The following is an 18,937-nucleotide window of genomic DNA, read 5'->3' on the forward strand; positions in this document are numbered from 1 at the left end:
GAGAAGTCAACGCCTGGCTTCAAAGCTTCAAAGGACAGGCTGACTCTCCTGTTAGCAGCTAATGCAGTAGGTGACTGACTTTATGGTGAAGCCAGTGCTCATTTGTCATTCTGAAAATCCCAGGGCCCTTAAGAGTTATGCTACATCTACTCTGCCTGTGCTCTGTAAATGGGACAGAAAAGCCTTGATGATAGCACATCTGTTTACAGCATGGTTTACAGAATAGTTTAAGTCCGGTGTTGGAATCTGCTCAGAAAATAAGATTTCTTTCAAAATATTACTGCTCATTGATGATGCACCTGGTCACCCAAAGGCTCTGACGGAGATGCACAATGAGATGAATGTTCTTTTCATGCCTGCTAGTACAACATCCACTCTGTAGCCCATGAATCAAGGAGCAATTTTGATTTTCAAGTCTTAGTAAGAAATGTATTTCAGAAGGCTATGGTTGTCGTAGACAGTGATTCATTCCTCTGAAGGATCTGAGCAAAGTAAGATGAAAACTTTCTGGAAAGGATTTAAGAATGTACCATTCTAGATGCCACTGAGAACAGTCATGATGCATGGGAAGAGGTCAACATATCAACATTAACAGGAGTCTGGAAGAAGGTAGTTCCAACCCTCATGGATGAGACTGAATTTTTGAAGGGTTCCAGACTTCAGTGGGGAGAGTAACTGCATACGAGGTGGAAATATCAACTAGAATTAGAAGCAGAGCCTGGAGATGTGACTGAGTTGCTGCCGTCTCATGATCAAACTTTAGTGGATGAGAAGCTTCTTCCTCTGGATGAGCAAAGAAAGTGGTTCCTTGAGACGGCAAATACTCCTGGTGAAGATGCTGTGAAGATTATTGAAAGGATGACAAAGGATTTAGAATGTGACATAGACTTAGTTGATTAAGTAACAGCAGGGTTTGAGAGGGCTGATTCCAAGTTTGAAAGAAATTCTACTGTAGGTACAATTTTATCAAATAGTATCACATGCTACAGAGAAATTGTTCATGAGATGAAGAGTCAGTTGACGCATCAGACTGCATTGTTGTCTTACATTAAGAAATTGCCACCACCACCCCACCCTTCAGCAGCTACCTCCCTGACCAGTCAATAGCCATCAACATGGAGCCAAGACCCTTTACTAGCAAAATGGTTATAACTTGCCAAAGGCTCAGAGTCAGCATTTTTTAGCAATACATTTTTTAAATTAACATACGTACCTTGTTTCTTGAGGCAATGCTAGTGCACATTTAACAGATGACAGTATATTGTAAACATAACTTTTAGATGCACTGGGAAACTAAAACTTTGTGTGACTTGCTTTATTTGCGACATTCATTTTATTGCAGTGGTCTGGAAGCAAACCCACAAGATCTCTGAGATATGCCTATAATTGAACTTAACTTCTACCTTGATCCTCAGTGCTACGGATGGTGGAAACTCTGTCATAGTGAATTGAGAGTAAAATTGGTCATTTATCTTTTCTTTTCGGTAGCACATAGTTTGGGATGTGGAGAGGGAAATGGGCAGAGGTTAGTTATATGTCATCAGGGCATGAGGAGAGTGTGACCCTCAGTTGTCACCTGGTCACCCTGATTCCGCAGCTCCATGACATTTCCTCTGCTCTCCAACCTCCATAACTATCCTGCCTCAGATGCTTGCTGTCCTACCTGGTCCCTGGTCTACCCTCGATACCTGTCAGTCTCATTTCTCACATCCCAGCTCTGCGTCCACCTGGGTCTCTTCAGCCTCTCCCATTCCTGAGTCTCTCCCAACTGCAAGGGAAAATAGCTACATCTATATAAATTCCAGATCTGTTGTTTAGATCTAGACAGACATACTGGAGTTCGAATGCTAGGAAGAATACTTTTGGTTTGTTTTTGATTTTGATTTTGGCTATACCAATCCTATTCCAAGGGATCTGAATGCCAAGGTGTATTTCAGGGGCAAGCAGAGGGTGACTAGGTAAACAAAAGCTATTCCAGGTGAAAAATCCATTGGTAAATATTTCATAAAACTATTGTGACACACGGGGATAATAACAGTAGCTAGCTTTTAGGGCTGTTGTGAGAATTCAGTGAGACAGTGTATATGAAGGTGCCTGGACCAGAGAGAGGAGTCTCAAAATTTATCCACTATTACTGTCATTAGCGTATGCCCGGGGTTGTAGCTCCAGCTTGGTCTGTGTCATCTACTTGCCTGGATTTTGTATGAATAGTGGTGATGAAGTGTTAGAGGCAGAGGGAGGGGCAGGGAGTCATGGGTTCATGGCAATAGCTCCGTTTTCTTAAAGGCTTCAGTGCAAAGCCTCTGATACAATTTGTTAGCCCACCCAACCCTGCAAATCAGAAATTGGGTTTATATTTGATCAATTTGGCTGTGCCACTGAAGCTTCATATGTCAACAACAGTACCAGCTTATCGTCATAAAGCGTTCAGATGCCCGACCTGCTGCTCCAGCCTCTGGTTCACACCTCCCATGTCTTGAACTTGCAAGGAATTAGCCCACACTTCTGGGTGACGTTTCTGGGCCTGAGACTGTCACAGGCTTTGGGATCAGTGGCACCAGTAGTTTGAGACAGAATCAAATATAGCAGTATTCAAAGCTGGTATTTTGAAAAATCACTTTGTTTTTGATATGTTTGCTTTGAACTTTTAAGAATACCCTCTAATGTGGAAAGTTTTGAATACTTTAAAGCAATACCGTTTCATGATTTGGGGTAAAGAGGAAAGATGGACAGCACCCTGAAGTGGGTGTCAATACCTTGATTAGTTGGGACAGGTCTGTTTGGTTGTGAGAAGCCAGGGAGCAGTGACAAAAGGAATACATTCTCTAATTATCTAAGTGAAAGCAATTTGGAATTTTGTGCCTGGTGTTAGGGACTGGACGTGGGAAGAGAAGGTGGAAGAAATGGTCTAGAGACCAGGGGAAGATATGGGAAATGGTAGGAAGCTGGAGTCAGTGAGAAGAGCCTTGTGGGAAATAAGGACCAGTGAATTTTTTAGATAGTGATGCCTAACATTAAAATTCAAGTTCATTCCTGTTCTGTGCTGGACCATCAGCCCCTTACTATGAGTCTAGGTCTCACGTAGGCGTTGCCTTGGGGAATTAAATGAGAAGAAGGGTTGCACTCCATGCTTGGGACCATCTGAAGCAGACAGGACAGCAGAGAGAACCACTGTGGAAGGGAAGGTGCAGAGAGCCCTCACCAGCCCTTCAACCAAGCAGGAGGAAGGAAGCAGAGACCATCCCCCTGTGCCTCCCTGAACTCTCTGGGGATCCTGGGGAAGGCACCTCATCTCCCTCAGTGTGTGGGAAGGGGGCTTGAATGAGTTCGTCTGGTTGTAAAAGGTGACCCCAGAATACCGTGTTCACGTTCACAGTATTTCTGAATCACAGCGTGAATCCTAGAGCCGCAGAAGCTGGTGTGCGGGAGCTGGTGAGTGAACCTCGCTGACTGCCCACCTCTGTGTCCCGTGCAGCTCGGCTGTCCTCTGCGTGCTTGAGCATATGCTCTATTTTTACCACTACCCACAACTTTGGGGGAATAGAAAAATTTGGGGAAGTTGCCCTCTAGAATAGAGTGTACTGATTTCATTTCCAGAATTAAATCGGACTCGGTCACAAGAGGTTGCCTGGACTTATTTGTAGGGTCCTGGCATGTGTCACAGTTAATGTGACCAGATATCACTAATGGCCCAAACCGAGGAGGGACAACTGGTGTATTCCTGAGTTATAGTGTGGTAACTTTTTGCTTCTCTAAGTAGGGTTCTTGAGAGAAAGTGAATGAACCTTACTAATATGTTTACAGAAATGATATGAGTGAATTAAGGCACTTGTTTTCAGTGTAAGGACACCTTAGGGAAATGAGACCTAGGTTCTATGTAGTACTTGTCCTACCAACAGCTGATGACCTTTGGCAATGCTCCTACCTTTGCTTGGCTGTGTCCTCAGTAAAACCAGAGAGGTTATCCTAAAGTATCTCTAAGGTTCCTATGACTTAAGGAAATTATAACAGAGACCCAAGGCTGGATAATCCTCTAATCCAAAGGTTCCCAAGCTTTCCCTGTTCACAGCATGCCGAGTGCCTTAGTGATTTTGTTCCTGGTGCCCCGAGCCCCGCAAAATAGTCAAGTTCCATCTAAGTGGTTGGGTCTAAACAACTTCACAAGTGTTTGTGTCCTTATAACTTCCTAGCCATATGAGAAAATAATACACGTGAGTGGAAAGAAAAAGTGACATTTTAATTTCATTCCTCCATAACCACACTTTCACATGTGTGCTTTTTGAGTACAACTTCTCAAACCTTGGGATCAGCCTGGACCCCAGCACTCTTATTTCTTGTTCCACATTGCTTTTCACTTGCTACTTGCTTTTTTAAAACATTTAAAAAATTTTTTATTTAAGTGTCAGGACTCGATTTTTTGTCATAGCCACCACCAAAAGCCTAGCTTTGCAAATATGTGGCATCATGAAAATGAATGTAGTGCCATCCATCTCGAGACTGTGAACACCCTTAGCCCAGTAATTGGTGTCGTGTCTGACACGACACAGTTAAAAGTATCCCGCAGCACCTCGTGAGTGTGCGGCATTGCTCCGGGATGCCCCGGTGCCCAGTTTAGGGATCCCGGCAGTGTTCAGTGTATGAGGTCTGTCTCCCGTGTTTAATGAAACTGTATTCACCTTCCTGCTGCAGACGTTTTTCAAATCCACGGGCCAACCACAGCACCAGATGGTTTTCCAAAGCCCAGTACCATGTTTCTGCTGAATCCTGCCTTGCATTTCGGTCCCCATCTGGGCTCCCTCTGCCAAGAGCTTAGGCTGAACTGAAGCCTGGGCCTGGGGGTGGAGAGATGGCGGGGCGGTTGTCCCTTCAGGAAACTTGGAGAAGCTCCTCTTGCCTCCTGAGCCCATCAGTTCACATCCCCCTCCCCACCCCTTTCCCTTTGTGTTTAGTTTGACCTTGGTCACTGATGACAAGGCTTCTTTTCCTGCCAAACCAATCAATAAGCTAAACAGACAGAAGATGAGTATTTAGACTATGGGAAGCCAAACTCAAACACAGATAGGTTATCAGTCTAGCCCAGAGCAGACTTCTGAGCAAATATTTCATTAACAAATTTTTCATGGCAACTTGCATGTTAAAAAAAAGAGAGGAGAGGGAGAGAGAAAGAGAGAACCATGGTGGGTAGGGGGGCATGTAAAGAAAAAGGCTGGCTGAATTCTTGGAGCTGAACTACCCCGGGAGAGGGTGTTTCAGGAGTGGTGGGAAGAGAGTGGGGAGAAGGGTGGAATGGCAGAAACAAGCCCCCAGGAAGGGGCTCCCCATCCCCTTAAAACCTTTCCGCTTCAGACCTCCCTCTCCTTGCAAGGCCGAACGGTGTGATTTCTCTCCAACCATCTGCACAGGGCTGGAGCTGGTTAAATCTCCCTGACATAAACCCCAGATGGGGCGTCAACAGCTGGTTGTGGAGTCCTGAACTGATCACCCAGGGAGGGGCCTTGGGAGGGGAAAGGAGATATGACCCCTGGTGAGTCCCAGGGGGGAACTGGGTAAACCCAAGGGAGCACTAAATGCAGCAATGATGACAAGAGCAACTGTTTATTGGCTCCTGCTCAGTCTCAGGCACACCCATGAAGGCTCTCCAGTACCCATAGTTGAATCCTCACAACCAGGCCTAAGACGGTGGGAGACACTGGTACGTGTGCCCATTGGGGTGTGTTCTGATTGCTCAATGTTTTGAATATCATGCCCTGTTCACAACAACCCTAAAAGTAAAGTACTTTGGTTTTAATTCATAGATGAGGAGCCTAAGATTCAGAGAGGTTAAGCAACTTGTTAAAGCATGCACAGCTGATAAACTATAGGGACAGAACTGGGAACCAGGCCTGTCTCATACCAAAGGCAAAGCAATTTTCAGCTCCTTTCCACTGCTTCCATAATGGCTTTAAGAATACTCTGTAAAGGGAAGGTCTGCAAAATGTGAAACTACTAATATTCAGTTCTTAGAAGCAAGTGTGGAGGGAAGGGAAGAATGAATAGGGTGAATTTACAGTTGCTTGTGAGCTTTGCCCCTTCTCAGCTTAGCTTGTGAACGTGCTGCTCCTGCCTCCTAGAAATCCTTTCCATCTTTAGCTGCATCCACAAGTGTCCATTCAGGCCTCAGCTGACAGTCACTGTGCAGGGGAGCTCCCCACTTGCCCTGCACGATTTGTCTTATTACTTTCTATTTTTCCTTTAGACCACTTACATCAACACTAATTAACTATCTTTGTGTGCAATTTACTGATGCATATCTGTTTTCCCAAAAGACTGGATTAATCATGATGAAGATGGTGATGAAGATGATGATGATAGCTAACCTCTATTTAGTGCTTACTACGGGATTGGCACTATCTCAAGGGTTTTACCCAGGTTAACTCATTTAATCCTGTCGAGGATCCTGTGAAATAGTAACCATTGGTGTTCCCATTTTACAGAAAATGGGACTGAGGTGCACAGAGGTAAAGGAACTTGCCCGATGCTCCTCAGTGAGTGAAGGAGTGCCAGAGCGGGATATGAACTCTGGTGGTGTTTGGTTCCAGAATCTGTGTTCTTCATCATGATGATATGGCCACAAATTCCTCCCATCTCAGTATGTATACTCCTTTGAGGTGGAACCTGATTCCCCACCTGTTGAATCTGGGATGCTCATGTGATTTGCTTTGACCATCAAAATGCAATAAAAGCAGTGCTCTCCAAGGCTAGGCCTTAAGAGGCTTTGTAGTTTCTGCCGTAAAACATTCTTGTTGGAATGTCGCCCTGGAACCACCACATATGGAAGCTGGTCTGGCCTACGCCTGCCTGTGAGGCAGGACAACCGAAGCACCCCAGCCAGCAGCCTGCACCAACTGCCTGACATGGACGTGTTGCCAGAGTGAGGCCATCTTGGGCCTTGCAGCCCAGCCAGCATTCCAGCTTGATGTACACCCATGACTGAGCCAGGCAACATCAGCGGGGAACCAGCCAGCCAACCCACAGAATCATGAAAATTAATAAGTCATGGCTGCTCCGAGCCACTAGGGTTGAAGTTGCGTTGCACAGCAAAGGCTAACTTGGCAAGAACTCTTCTGTTTATGGGGTATCCCTAGTACCCAGCGAGATGTCCGGACAATAGCACTTTGACGGTAAAAATGTGCTGACTGAGTGAACAAACAGAGGTGGGATTGAACCAGGGAGACCCCTGGAAGATACTGGCCAACTCTACCATACATTATGGAATCCACTCTATGTGATACATTCCAGAATTCCAGAACAGATGACAATTTTAAAATGCTGGCACCCCTAACTTTCTATGGTTGCTTTCAAGTTCTTATCGACCTAATTTCAGAGTGTTAGAAAGTCATTTGTGGACATTTAAATGTTTTTTCCTTTGTGTTCTCTTCTTTTTTTTTTTTTTAGGTTCTTCAACCATTGTCTCGATGCAAGTTCATATTAATTTGTATGATTTTTTGGGTCAGTGTCTCTCTCCCCTCTGGAAGGTGAATCCAGAAAGGGAAGGGACCCCATCTGATTTTGCTCATGGTTATAGCCCTTGTTCTAGCTCAGATGATGGGCTCAATATACACTGTTGAATGGGCTGAATTTAAAATGTGAATTTATATGTTTTAATTTCTAGTTTCCTTAGGCTGGTACAGAGCTCTGATGTGCATTTTGTGAGTTTTCCTATTGAAATTCGGAATTGTGGGATGCTAGAGGGGGTAGGGGGCTCTTCTGCAGGAAAGTGGAGTTCGAAGGATGGCATGCTGCCCATTACTACACCTCTAGTTTACAGCAGAGTCAGGACTTGAGCTCACATCTTCCTCACTACTGACTTTGTGCTTTTCCAAATGGGTAGACGCTGAAGCCCCCATTATACAGATGGGCAAACTGGGGCAGAACCAGCACCAGACCACAGATGACTCATCTCTCAGCTGAAGGCTGTCCTTGCGAGTCCAGGCTGACTCTAGGGTTAAGCTTCTGACAGCTCCAAGCACTTTTTTCTCTTTCATGTTGCTCTCAAATATATTTCTATCCTTGTCAGACTATCCCCCTTGTTCCCATTTAACCTGAGAAAGTTAAACCCACTTTTGATCATCGTGTGAAAATCTGTAGCAAAGCGCTTCCTTCGAGGCAGATGTTTGGAAATACTGAGCTGCGGGCGCTCAACTTGTCAAGTAACTTTTCAGATGATGAAAAAAGGGGGAAATGTAGGTCAGAAAGCAATAAAGTATATTCACATCCGATACATCCTTCTGGTTAAGGAGCTGATTTTGAATCTCTACCTTTTACTAAAATGAAACAAAAATCCAAATCCAACACAAAGCATTACAGCTTTAAGTACTGAAAGTATTTATTATTTCTAGTCAAGTAATCCAAAAGCATAATCTCAAGAACATCTATGCTCCAGGAATGTCTCAAACACCATGGATTTGATGTGCTTCTTTATCCAGATGTTTGTAGAAAAGACGGGATGGCATGAGAGGAATTAAAGATTTATTTTTAATATGTGAGACAAGTCATATTTCTAATAACAGTGGCCTTAAAATGTGTCCTCCGTCTCTGCTGCCTCTCTGATCTTTCTCATTAGTGTTTCCTTAAGTAGCAACTCTGTTCTTGCAAATTATCAGACTTTAGATCTGCAAACATTAATACTTAGGAAGGACACGGTCATTGGGGTGCTCTGACAATAGCATTGATATTTCCATCACCTTCATTTGTAGGGACAGTTATTACCCGCTGAGTAGTTACACCCAAATCTTACAGAAGATCACTTTTCATGGGGCAGTATCTCCAACAAATTGCCCCCATCTCCAGCCTTGCAGATGGTGTTATATTTACAAGTGTCCCTTGAATAAATATGTGTCACACCAGAGACCTAAACAGTTGCTGTGTTTCTCCTGCGTCCAGACATCCATTAAGTTATCTGGAACTCTTGAGCATCTTAAAATGGGCAGGCATCTCCCTCCTCTATTATCCCCTTACCTGAAGAAAGGATGCTCTGAAATGTGCTAGATTTTGTGAGTTGATTGAGTTTAGCTGCTGGAGAAGAAAGGATTCAGGTTCTAGTGGCAAAGAGAAATTGAAAATTAGGTCACCTCATGGTTACAAGTTGTATCTATAATGGACACTAACAGGTCTCAGAGATCATACACATTCTTTGGTTGGGAACCCAAAAGGGACCTCCTGTGAAACATTCTTTAATTGGTTTGTTACACTCAGAATAAAAAATAAAAAAAGTACGACTATATCTATGGAAACTAAAACTTTTATATAAAATAACATAGCTGGGTTAAAATCTAGGGTCTGAGCTCTCAAATCAGTCCCTGTAGGGCTGGTCTGTGTTTCTAGGGGGTGCCGGCCTCTGCGTGTGTATTTAGGGAAACAGAGGAGTCCTCCCCAGCCTCTCAACCTTCCGTTTAATTGACTGTTTTAATGTTTGAGAAGTCAGTCTTTGACTTTAAGATTTGGAGACTTCCAAAACATACAAATACTTCTTTTTCTTAACATTCATATGGCGCCAACTTCCTGCCAGGTATTCTAATGCTGTCTGAGTATTAATGTCCTTAATCCTCTTGGGGACCTCCTGACATGGGTGCAATTGTTGCCCATTTTGCAGATGAGGGATGGAGGCACAGAGAGGCCAAGTAATACGCCAGAGGCTCCCAGAGTTATATGTGAGATCAGGAAGTCTGCCCCCAGGGCCAGCCCTGCACTAACAACACACCCGTGGGACTTCCCGAGCCTCCCTGCTCATGGAGAGGCGGGGGAGTGTGAAGGAGGTTGCATACGGAATGCAAGAGCTGTGGGAGGAATGAAGTGGGGTGGGGAGGCCTAAAAGAGGGTGAAAAGAACAAAGGGGAGGGTGTGAATAATGAGGAGAAAGTCCGCTTATGTCTTAGTTATGGCAGAAACTGAGAGAAAAGCATCCCAATGGGTGTCCTTGGAATTGCACACGGGCCCCTTAATTATGGAGTCTGATCCCTCGTTTCACAGATGAGGGAAACTGAGGCTGAGAGGGCAGACTGAAGACAAGGGAAAGAAAGGTGCTGAGACTCCTCGGCTAGTTAACACCAAAGCTGCAACGGGGGCTCCAATGCTCTGATTCTGGGCCCAAGGCCCCCTCCTCTGAAAGCAGCCTGCTGGGCTCTGAATCACTGAGGGGCTAGAGCACAGGGGGCAAACACAAGGCCCGCGGGCCGAATCCGGCCCTCCACCTCGTTTTATCTGGCCCAGCACCTTGTTTCTACCCGGCAGCAGCGCCGAGCTCTCACTTAAGTGTTAAGGAGCAGTTACATTTATACAGTCCTAAAATTACATTCGGCCCTTTGAAGGCAACCGCAAGGCTGATGTGGCCCCCAGTGAAAATGAGTGTGACACCCCAGGGCTAGAGGTAGCTCAGCAGAAAGGAGCTGCGGTTAGACAACACATGGAAGGGAATTTTCGTCCTACCGTTTACATGGATAATTTTCTTATGGACACATTTTTCTGGAAAAGGAGCACCTTCTTCCCTAGCTCATGTTAATTTTGGGGAGCGGGCAATGCAGCTGAGGCTGGAAGCAGGGTTCATTGTCACTCTCCCATTTCATACAGACACGTGCATTGCTGAAGAGCAGCCCAGGTCAAACTATATGGGCTGAAGTGAGGGAAGAAACAAAGAATGTGGTTGGAAATGAAAAGTATTCAAAAATAAATTAAAATAAACCCAGGGGTCATCTTACACAGAGTCCTGGTATAAGAGAACCCACAATGTGGATGAACAAGTGAAAAAAAAGTAATCAAAAATAAGAAAGAGGCATACGTGAGGCATTAAGCACCAGGTACGGAGGCAGCCAGGGAGGATTACCGACCGGAGTCCAGGGAGTGCAAAAAAAAGATAAGAAAGGCAAGGTGGAGAATGAAAAAGACATTGCACTGAAGGTTAAGCGAAATCACAGGAAAATTTTCCAAGTGCTTAAGGAACACAGCGGTCACTGAAGGAGACAGTTGGATGGCTAAGACTTGAGGAAGAATGATTTATTGAAAAACAGAGCTAGAAGTGGCTGAAATATATCAAGTCAATATTTTGGCCTTGGAACTCTCGGGAGGATGGTGGACAAATGTTAGAAACTTACTTAACATTTTCGAAGGCAAACCAAAGAAATATTGAAGAATAATAGCAAGAACACGCCACTCAGAGAAATTCAGAAATTAAGACTAGAAAGCAGAAAAAACCCCATTGGAGACTCAGGCCAAGGCAGCCCATAGGCAAACAGGCTCCAATACCAAACAACAGGAACTTAAGGGGTGAGAATGTGAAGAACTGACGTTTGGGGGGAAAAGTCCCATGAGTAAATGATGGGTGGTGCCTCCCAGCTGTGTTAAGTGGTTTCCTCTACTTCCCTTCCTTCCCCTTCCTAGGTTCCTTCTACAAAGTATACGGAAAATCTGCTCAATGCTAGGCGTTGTGCTGTGTTTGGGGAAGCACATAGGTGAGTAAGAAGCTGCCCATGTCTCTGCCGCAGCACGGCTCCCTTTAGGCAGAGCGGAGTGCTCCAAAGGAGGCTGTATTGTGCAGTTGCACGCTGCAGGGCTGTGAAGGGCTGAGTGGTGTAGGAAGAAGATGCTTGGGAGGTCACCTTAGATTGGGACCACCGAATGCCACCTTTATGGAGGTGATAGGTAACAGTCAAGCTTGTCAGAAAAATAAAGACAATCATCCCAGAGTTTTGCGTGTTTTTTTGTTTTGTTTTTGTATAATTTTAAAAAGGTTCCTGTAAAGTCTGGTGCCAGTGGAATGGGGTGTTTAGAGGGAGATATATTCTAGGAGCCCCTATATTGCATTGTTTCTCAGAAAGAAATCTGTTATCATCAGGTACAACTATATTATTAATGAATGTTGCTACGGTTTTTAAAGTCAAATAGAGTTTAAATGCTTGGGGGATCTGCTTGTGGATGAGGCTGGAGAGCTGTGTTGCGGATCCTGGCCTCTAGGACAGGGGTGTTTGGCCCATGGGATGAGGGTGCGGGGGCTGAGCAGAGCACGCATGTCTCCAGGGACCCCCACTCCCTCACACAGTGAGGGGTGCCCCATGACAGCTGCAGGGCACCGAGATGGCTGAGGTAGGAACAAGGGTGCTCATGAGGACAATAAGACTAAGTGTTCCACCAGGAGAGGCAGATAATTGGACTATATGGTTTAGCACAGTGATGAATAAGGTAACAAGGCTAGCGACAAGAAATTTAGAGGTAAGACAGATCCTCCAAGGCTATGGACTTGAGAGGAAGAATCCCAGTGCAGAGATAGATAAAATTTTAATGTCTTTGGCACCAGGATCTGGAGCAATAAAAGAATCAAACATTATTCTGGATTACATAAATAGAAGGGCTGAAAAAGTCAAAGGGAGTTAGCTCAGAGTTATAAAAAGGAATGGCGAGTGGTGTTCGATCAAGGAAGCTAAAGGAAATGTCTGCGAAGATTTCCTCATTCCCTGTCACCCTCGTCATCACTTCTGTTCACTACATGTAACCTTGACCGTGATTCTCTAGGTTGTTTCTAGCCCTTCATTTGAGAACAAACATGTATGAGTAACAGTTGCTTATTCCCTGATATTCTTACAAAGAGGTGGGCCTGGGGGGAGAGTGGGATCAAGGAAACTTAGATCATTTGAACCCTCCTCCAACCTTTGTGATGCTGGGAGCTAAGCAACCCCTTCCTTTAGAGCCCTTTCCGATAATATAAACTATAGATTCAAGAAACCAGTTATTGCTTTCTTCTTCTCAGACTGTCTCCTGTGACTTCTAGGTGCCAAAGAACCGTTTCTCAGAAAGAGACTGGTTATCATTGGGTACAACTACATGATTAACGAGTGCTGCTACAACCTTTACATTCCAATAGAAACGAATGAGTCCACTGATTCAAAAACCCCTCTTCCGATCAGGATTTTTGATGGCTCACTGTCATATATGTTCAAGTTTTCATTTATTACAATGAAGCTCTCCTAACCTTTATTCTCAAAACAATAATTATATGTAAATATGCTAGAGGTACATTGGTGCCTGGAAATGCGTATTTTTCACAACATGAATTCAGAAATCAATACCTTTGGGTACATTTGGCTCAATTAAGTTTCAAAAAACAAAACAAAAACACCAGAAAGAAAATGATAGGGAAAAGGGAAGTGGTTTATTGAACTTCAGGCAAGCTATCACACCATCCCTTGTCTACACCTGATAATACATCCACCATTTAAGCATTTCACTTATTTCTTTAAGGCCAGGTTGCAAAGGAGTCAATTCAAGTTTGGTGTCAGGGACAACTGCACCTGGGAAATTCACTTTACCCCTTCAGCAGGTGTGTGTCTTGGCTCGGAGAACATGCTGTTCTCTGGGACATCCGGGGTCACTGGTCTAATGTTAGCCCTGGGCACATTAGCCTGGCTACAGGAGCCCCTAAAGGCTGCTCTCTCTCTAGAAGGTGAGTTTATTTTGAAATGGTTGGATGTGCGAGGGACAGGTTAAGATAATTCTTTTAGGTGGAGTGATGAGGGAGGAGGAATGGGAAGGGATTGAAATTTAAATGTAAGCCAATAATATCTCCAGAGCATGTGAGGAATGTGGAGGTCCACACTCACAGCCTCAGGGGATTTGGATACTAGTGAGCTCAGTTTGGACTGTCCCCACCCTCCCCCGAAGTTCTCTGAACACGTCTGGAATGCAAAAGGGACAACACTGATGTGCTTCACCCCCAAGTGAAGCCCCAGGCTTTTCATTTAGAAAAATAGGATCTTTTCAGAAAAAAAACAAAATCGCTTCCCGCTCACTGGCCCAGTTTAGTCCAGCACACGCGGCCTGCCTGCCTACTGTGTGCGGAGCTAACTGGCAAAGATTGTGGGAGATTCTAGGTGGCTCGTTTTAAGGCACTCAGGAAGCCATGCATATATAAATAACTGGAACGTGCAGAAGTCTGGGATCGCGAATATAATGGGGAATGGAGAGAAACTGTCGTGTCCTCGGGCTGTGGGCTGTTTCTCCCCTTGTTCTCTCCATTCTACGGCACCCCGATCGTACAGCGAGCGTGGCTGTGCTAGGGCATGCCTGCACGGGGGAACCCACGCCATTCTCCTCCCTGAACGCAGCAGGGCAACGCAATGGCGCAACTGGCTTTCTCTGAGGGTCGGGAAGAATCATTCTCATTGATTCCACTCACGCGGCCTATTTGCCCAATGTGTAAATCAGCAGGCTTTTTCAGAGTCCTGCGGCGGCTTCCGAGGTCACTCTGCCTTTAGAGCCTAGCCCAGGGCGGGCGGGGGGGGGGGGGGGGGGGGGCTCTCTGCTCTGCATTCTAAGCCTTCAGGGCATCGTTCCAGTCTGGGGCGATGTCCATAGGCAGAAAATTCTCTGTGCGTGGCTGAAGTCCCTCCAAGAGCTTAGGCCATCCCCTCCTTTCCACCTTAGTGAACAGGGCATCCTTTCCCAGACCTGCAGTCTTTTTGAAACCACAGATGAGTCGATAACCAGGGGACTGACCTGATTACTGGCGCATGAACTGGGCGAGCCCGAGCCATGTCGTGGCGGGGCAGAGGCAGCCACCATGGCAGCAGGGTCTCAGGTGGAGGGAAATTAAAAGCTAGAGCCTGGGCCATGGGCTGGGGCAATCTGGAAGGCGGCGAGCTGGAACGGCCTGGGCGAGCCTCCTGTCATGCCTCCACTGGCCCTTTTCAGAGTGTGAGCCAGACCTTACAAAGACGCACTGACCTCGCCTTTCAGGGGGCGAGCCGCCAGCCATGATAACTAACCCCGCGGGGACAGCTCCGCAGTGATGCTCGGCAAAGGTCAGTCTGGATCAGGAAGTGTGAAACAGAGGAGGAGTGGGAGAAATGCGCTTTTCTTCCTGCGGAGAGCTTGTGATAACTCCAGTACACTACTGAGTCCTGTTTAGGATGGAAAAGATCCCCTTTAATGAAACGAGAAGAATTTATAAAGAACATTCGATCAGCTATTTTACGGAAACGATGCTTGTAAGGATCGGGGGAGAGGGGCAGAGGGGAGGGGAGGAATTGCAGGAAAATAGTTCACTCTTCCCTGTGGAAGATATCCCCTTAGACATCTGACCTTGCAATCTGTCCTCCTTTATGAAGCACGCACTTGCTTAAATGAGGTTAAGCTTTTGCCTCGCCAGGTAGAAGCATCACAAATTCCAAATTAGTAGCGATTGAATTAATCAGTTAGGACTATTTCCATGTTAGGATTCTGACTAACTCCATTCAGAAAACTCCTATAATAGAGCTCCTGCGGAATTCACCTTCCTGTGGCTGAAGCTGGCCTGAGATTTGGAAGAAAGCATTTACAAATCCATTGCTGGTATACGGATAAACGCAGGGAAAACCTAGTGTTTTCAAGATCTTCCCAGAATCCCTTTTCATTCTTCCTTCTCCTCCCTCCCTTCTCAACATAGGAAATAAACCCCCTGTTTCACTTCAGTGCTTTGGATACGGCTCCTTACCCCCCACCAGGCATCAAGGCTAGATACCTGAGACCCATCTTCTATTATTTACCCCTTACCCTCCTCACACCTGCACAGACACCCCTGTGTATCCCTGGGAAGTGTGTCTTATCAGCCCCTCCTTGTAGGCTCTCCAGCCAGGGATCAAACCCACAACCTCCTGGTGTATGAGACAATGCTCCAACCAACTGAGCCACCGGGGCAGAGCTCCCTCCGTTCTCTTGAAGCCTCTATTACCACCCATCTGGTCCACTGTAGCAGCCTCCTCCTATCTCCTTGCCTTCTGTTTCTGTTCCCTCAGATCCATTCTGTTCACTCTCAACCAATGAACTTTTCTAAAACATGACTCTGATCATATCGCTTCTGCTTCTAAATGTTCGGTGGCTCAAGATTACCTACAAAACACAGCGTGGAACTCTCGGGCTGGGTGCTCATGTCTGGTCTGCCTGCTGCTCCCTTTAAGTACCCTTAACTCCGACCAGACTGGTCTGCTCCCAACACCCAGGCTCACTTCACTTTTTTATTAATGATCCGCCTCAATTTTTCCTCCCAGAATCTCTCCTGTAAATCCAATCCACTTTCATTCCTTCATTTAGTCATTCATTCAAGTGTGTTCATTGAGCAAATTTTCACTGAATACCCACCAATTGTTGGCCACTAAGAAGCATTCCCTGATTTCCCTAACTGGAAATAGCCTGTTAGATACTAGGGGAGCCTTGGCAATATCTTAGTGCTTTATACTACTCTGAGACTTCTCCTAGGCTGTAAGTCAGGTCCTGGCTCACTACCTGCATTGTCTAAACCTCTCTCCCACCTTCTGGGAATGAATTGTTCCTTTCTGGTGGGACGTGGTGGGGATTAAATGTGATAATGCACACAGGGTGCTTAGTATAGTGTCAGTGCCCTTGGGGTGAGCTGTTATTGTTCTTACTATGATTTATTATATTGTTATACTCCATTCTTCTTGAGACAAAGACTGTGACTTATGATCTCTGTCCTCTCTGGAATCTTCTTTCAGACAGTGTTTGCTTTAATCCTTTAATCAGGTTCATTTGGTTGCAAGATGCAGAGACCCCTGTTGAGTCACCTCAAAACAAGCAGGTTGCTCCTAAGTTTCTGGGCTGGCCTGGAGGGCTCATCAGATTCCTGGGGCGGCTCTCCCTCTCACCCTGTGTCAGTTTCTCTCTCAGCATCTATTCTGTTCTCTCTGTCCTATTAATGGCTCCTGTGGCTGAAGGAGAACCAGGACCCGCTACCTAATTTGCTAGGTTCATGGCAAAATGAATTGAGGGCGGTCCCTTGTTGAAAGTCAGGAAAAGAGTGCTGTGAACCGTGTACTTCCAAGGCCTCTTCTCTCTCTGCCTCTCTGTTTGCACTTGTATGGTGTTTACATTGGCTGGTTAACATTGTCCTTCTTCAGACATGGAGATACTTGCAGGGTGGTACAGACTTTCACTGGTGCCTAGGCGCCCAGCCTGTGACTTTGTACCCACAGTTGGGTCCCCCTTCCCTGCCTTCTACCAGATGGGAGCACTGTGCCCACAGGTGAGGTGGAGAAGTAGAGCCAGGCATCTACCCTTCCCATGAGCCCACCCCCCCAGTCCAAGGCAGGCAGGCGATCCCCAAGGCCCAGTGGTTTGCAGCCTCTACCTCTGATGAGGCGCTAGGTACCTCTATCAGGGAGGCCGAGAGCATCCACTGAATCACCTGCCAAATGAGCCGCGGTGTGCCAGCCTCATGGTAGGCAGGGACAGCTGTCACCACACCCCATCTATAGATGCCACAGGTCAGAGGAGCCAGGCCTTCCCTGGCCCACATTCAGTTCTCTGCTGACATCTTAATAAAATCACACAAACAAACAAACAAACAAATTCCACACACTTACCTATATCAAACCAAAAAAGAATTAAGCATTTAACAAAAGTACCTAAAACTTATAGATAAAAGAGCTAATATCCATAATATATAATACATTCAAATAAATTAATAAGAAAAAAATCATTAGGAAAATTGGCAACAGTCACACCGAGTAAATAGATAATTCATACAAAAAGAGTACAAATTGCCAGTAAAATGTTCAGCTTCACTATTTAAAAAAATTTAAATAACAGCAGATATAATTTTTCTCTAATTTGTCAAAATTACAAAAGAATGACAAACAGGGCTGGTCTATAGCAGATGAAATAGGAATAGCCACATGCTTAGGAAGATATTTTGGAATAGCCCTGTGAAGGTCAATTTGACCATATTTAATAAAATGTGAAAGATACATGAGTTTTGACCCTAAATTTTTACTTCTAGGTTTGACTCCAAAGAAGCACTTATATGTGAGAAGAATGGTACACAGACACACAATGGTGTATATGAGAACAATGGTATATATCTATACCATTGTTCTATCATTTGTAATAGTCACAGATTTGAAATGTCTAGTAAGATATCAATACAAGAGAAATTAAGTAAAGTTATGGTGCGTTAGTCCATTTGATGAAATATTACGTAGCCAATGCAAAGAATAAGGAAGATCTATATGCACCTACACGAAAGAATGTCTGAGTTATTTTGTTAAATGAAAAGAAGTTAAAGAAAAATATCTATATTGTGAATGCATTTATATAAAAGTTTCTCTGAATATTACTATATATCAGTTAAAGCCTATGAAACATTACATATAACAATATAAAACAGACGCTGTGGTGCATTTTATAAGATAGCATGAGATCTGCACGTATTTTCGTGATCACACGAGGACCGTCGTCCACGACGCCCTCTTGGCAGTGACACGGGAGGGTGGCAGCAGCACCTTACTCTTGCGCTCAAGAAGCTTAGGGTCAAGGAGCAGAGACAGAGCTGGCGAGTTGCAAAGACTAGACAGTATAGGACAGAGTGCTGTTGGGTGCTTATTGACGAAGCATTTTCATGTCCCCAAAACCCCGAGAAGTCAATCGTAGAGCCCCATTTTCCAGATGCCCAAACCGAGACTTCCCTGGAAGCACGAGGTGATGCTGACTCCTCAGGCATCCTTTCGTCGGAGTCCCTTATGTCCTTATAGGCCACCGGGATTTCACAGCTTCCACACCCACTGTCTCTCTTGGCCATGGCCCATCGCCTCCTCCAACATTAAAAAAATTTTTCAAAGTAACCCATTTATGTAGATAGAGAAATCTACATCTATTTCTCTACATATTTCTAGAGAAATATGAAAAAACCCAGACATATTCTAATTATACATGTGAATTTTTTCAAAAATGTCAGGCAAATTCTATTCCCTCCCATTTCCTCGCTGCTGTTACTTCACAGGCCTTTTTATCTTCTGTGTCTTACTCAATATTTACACCGATAAGAGCCTTCGAGGGGCCCTGGATTCCAGGCCTGGTTCTGTCACTTGCTGCTGCTGCTGCCGCCGCTGCCGCTGCTGCCTGTGGGCTCTGGGCAAGTCCA

The sequence above is a fragment of the Desmodus rotundus genome, chromosome 12, assembly GCF_022682495.2.
Source record: "Desmodus rotundus isolate HL8 chromosome 12, HLdesRot8A.1, whole genome shotgun sequence".
In the NCBI taxonomy this organism is placed as follows: domain Eukaryota; kingdom Metazoa; phylum Chordata; class Mammalia; order Chiroptera; family Phyllostomidae; genus Desmodus; species Desmodus rotundus.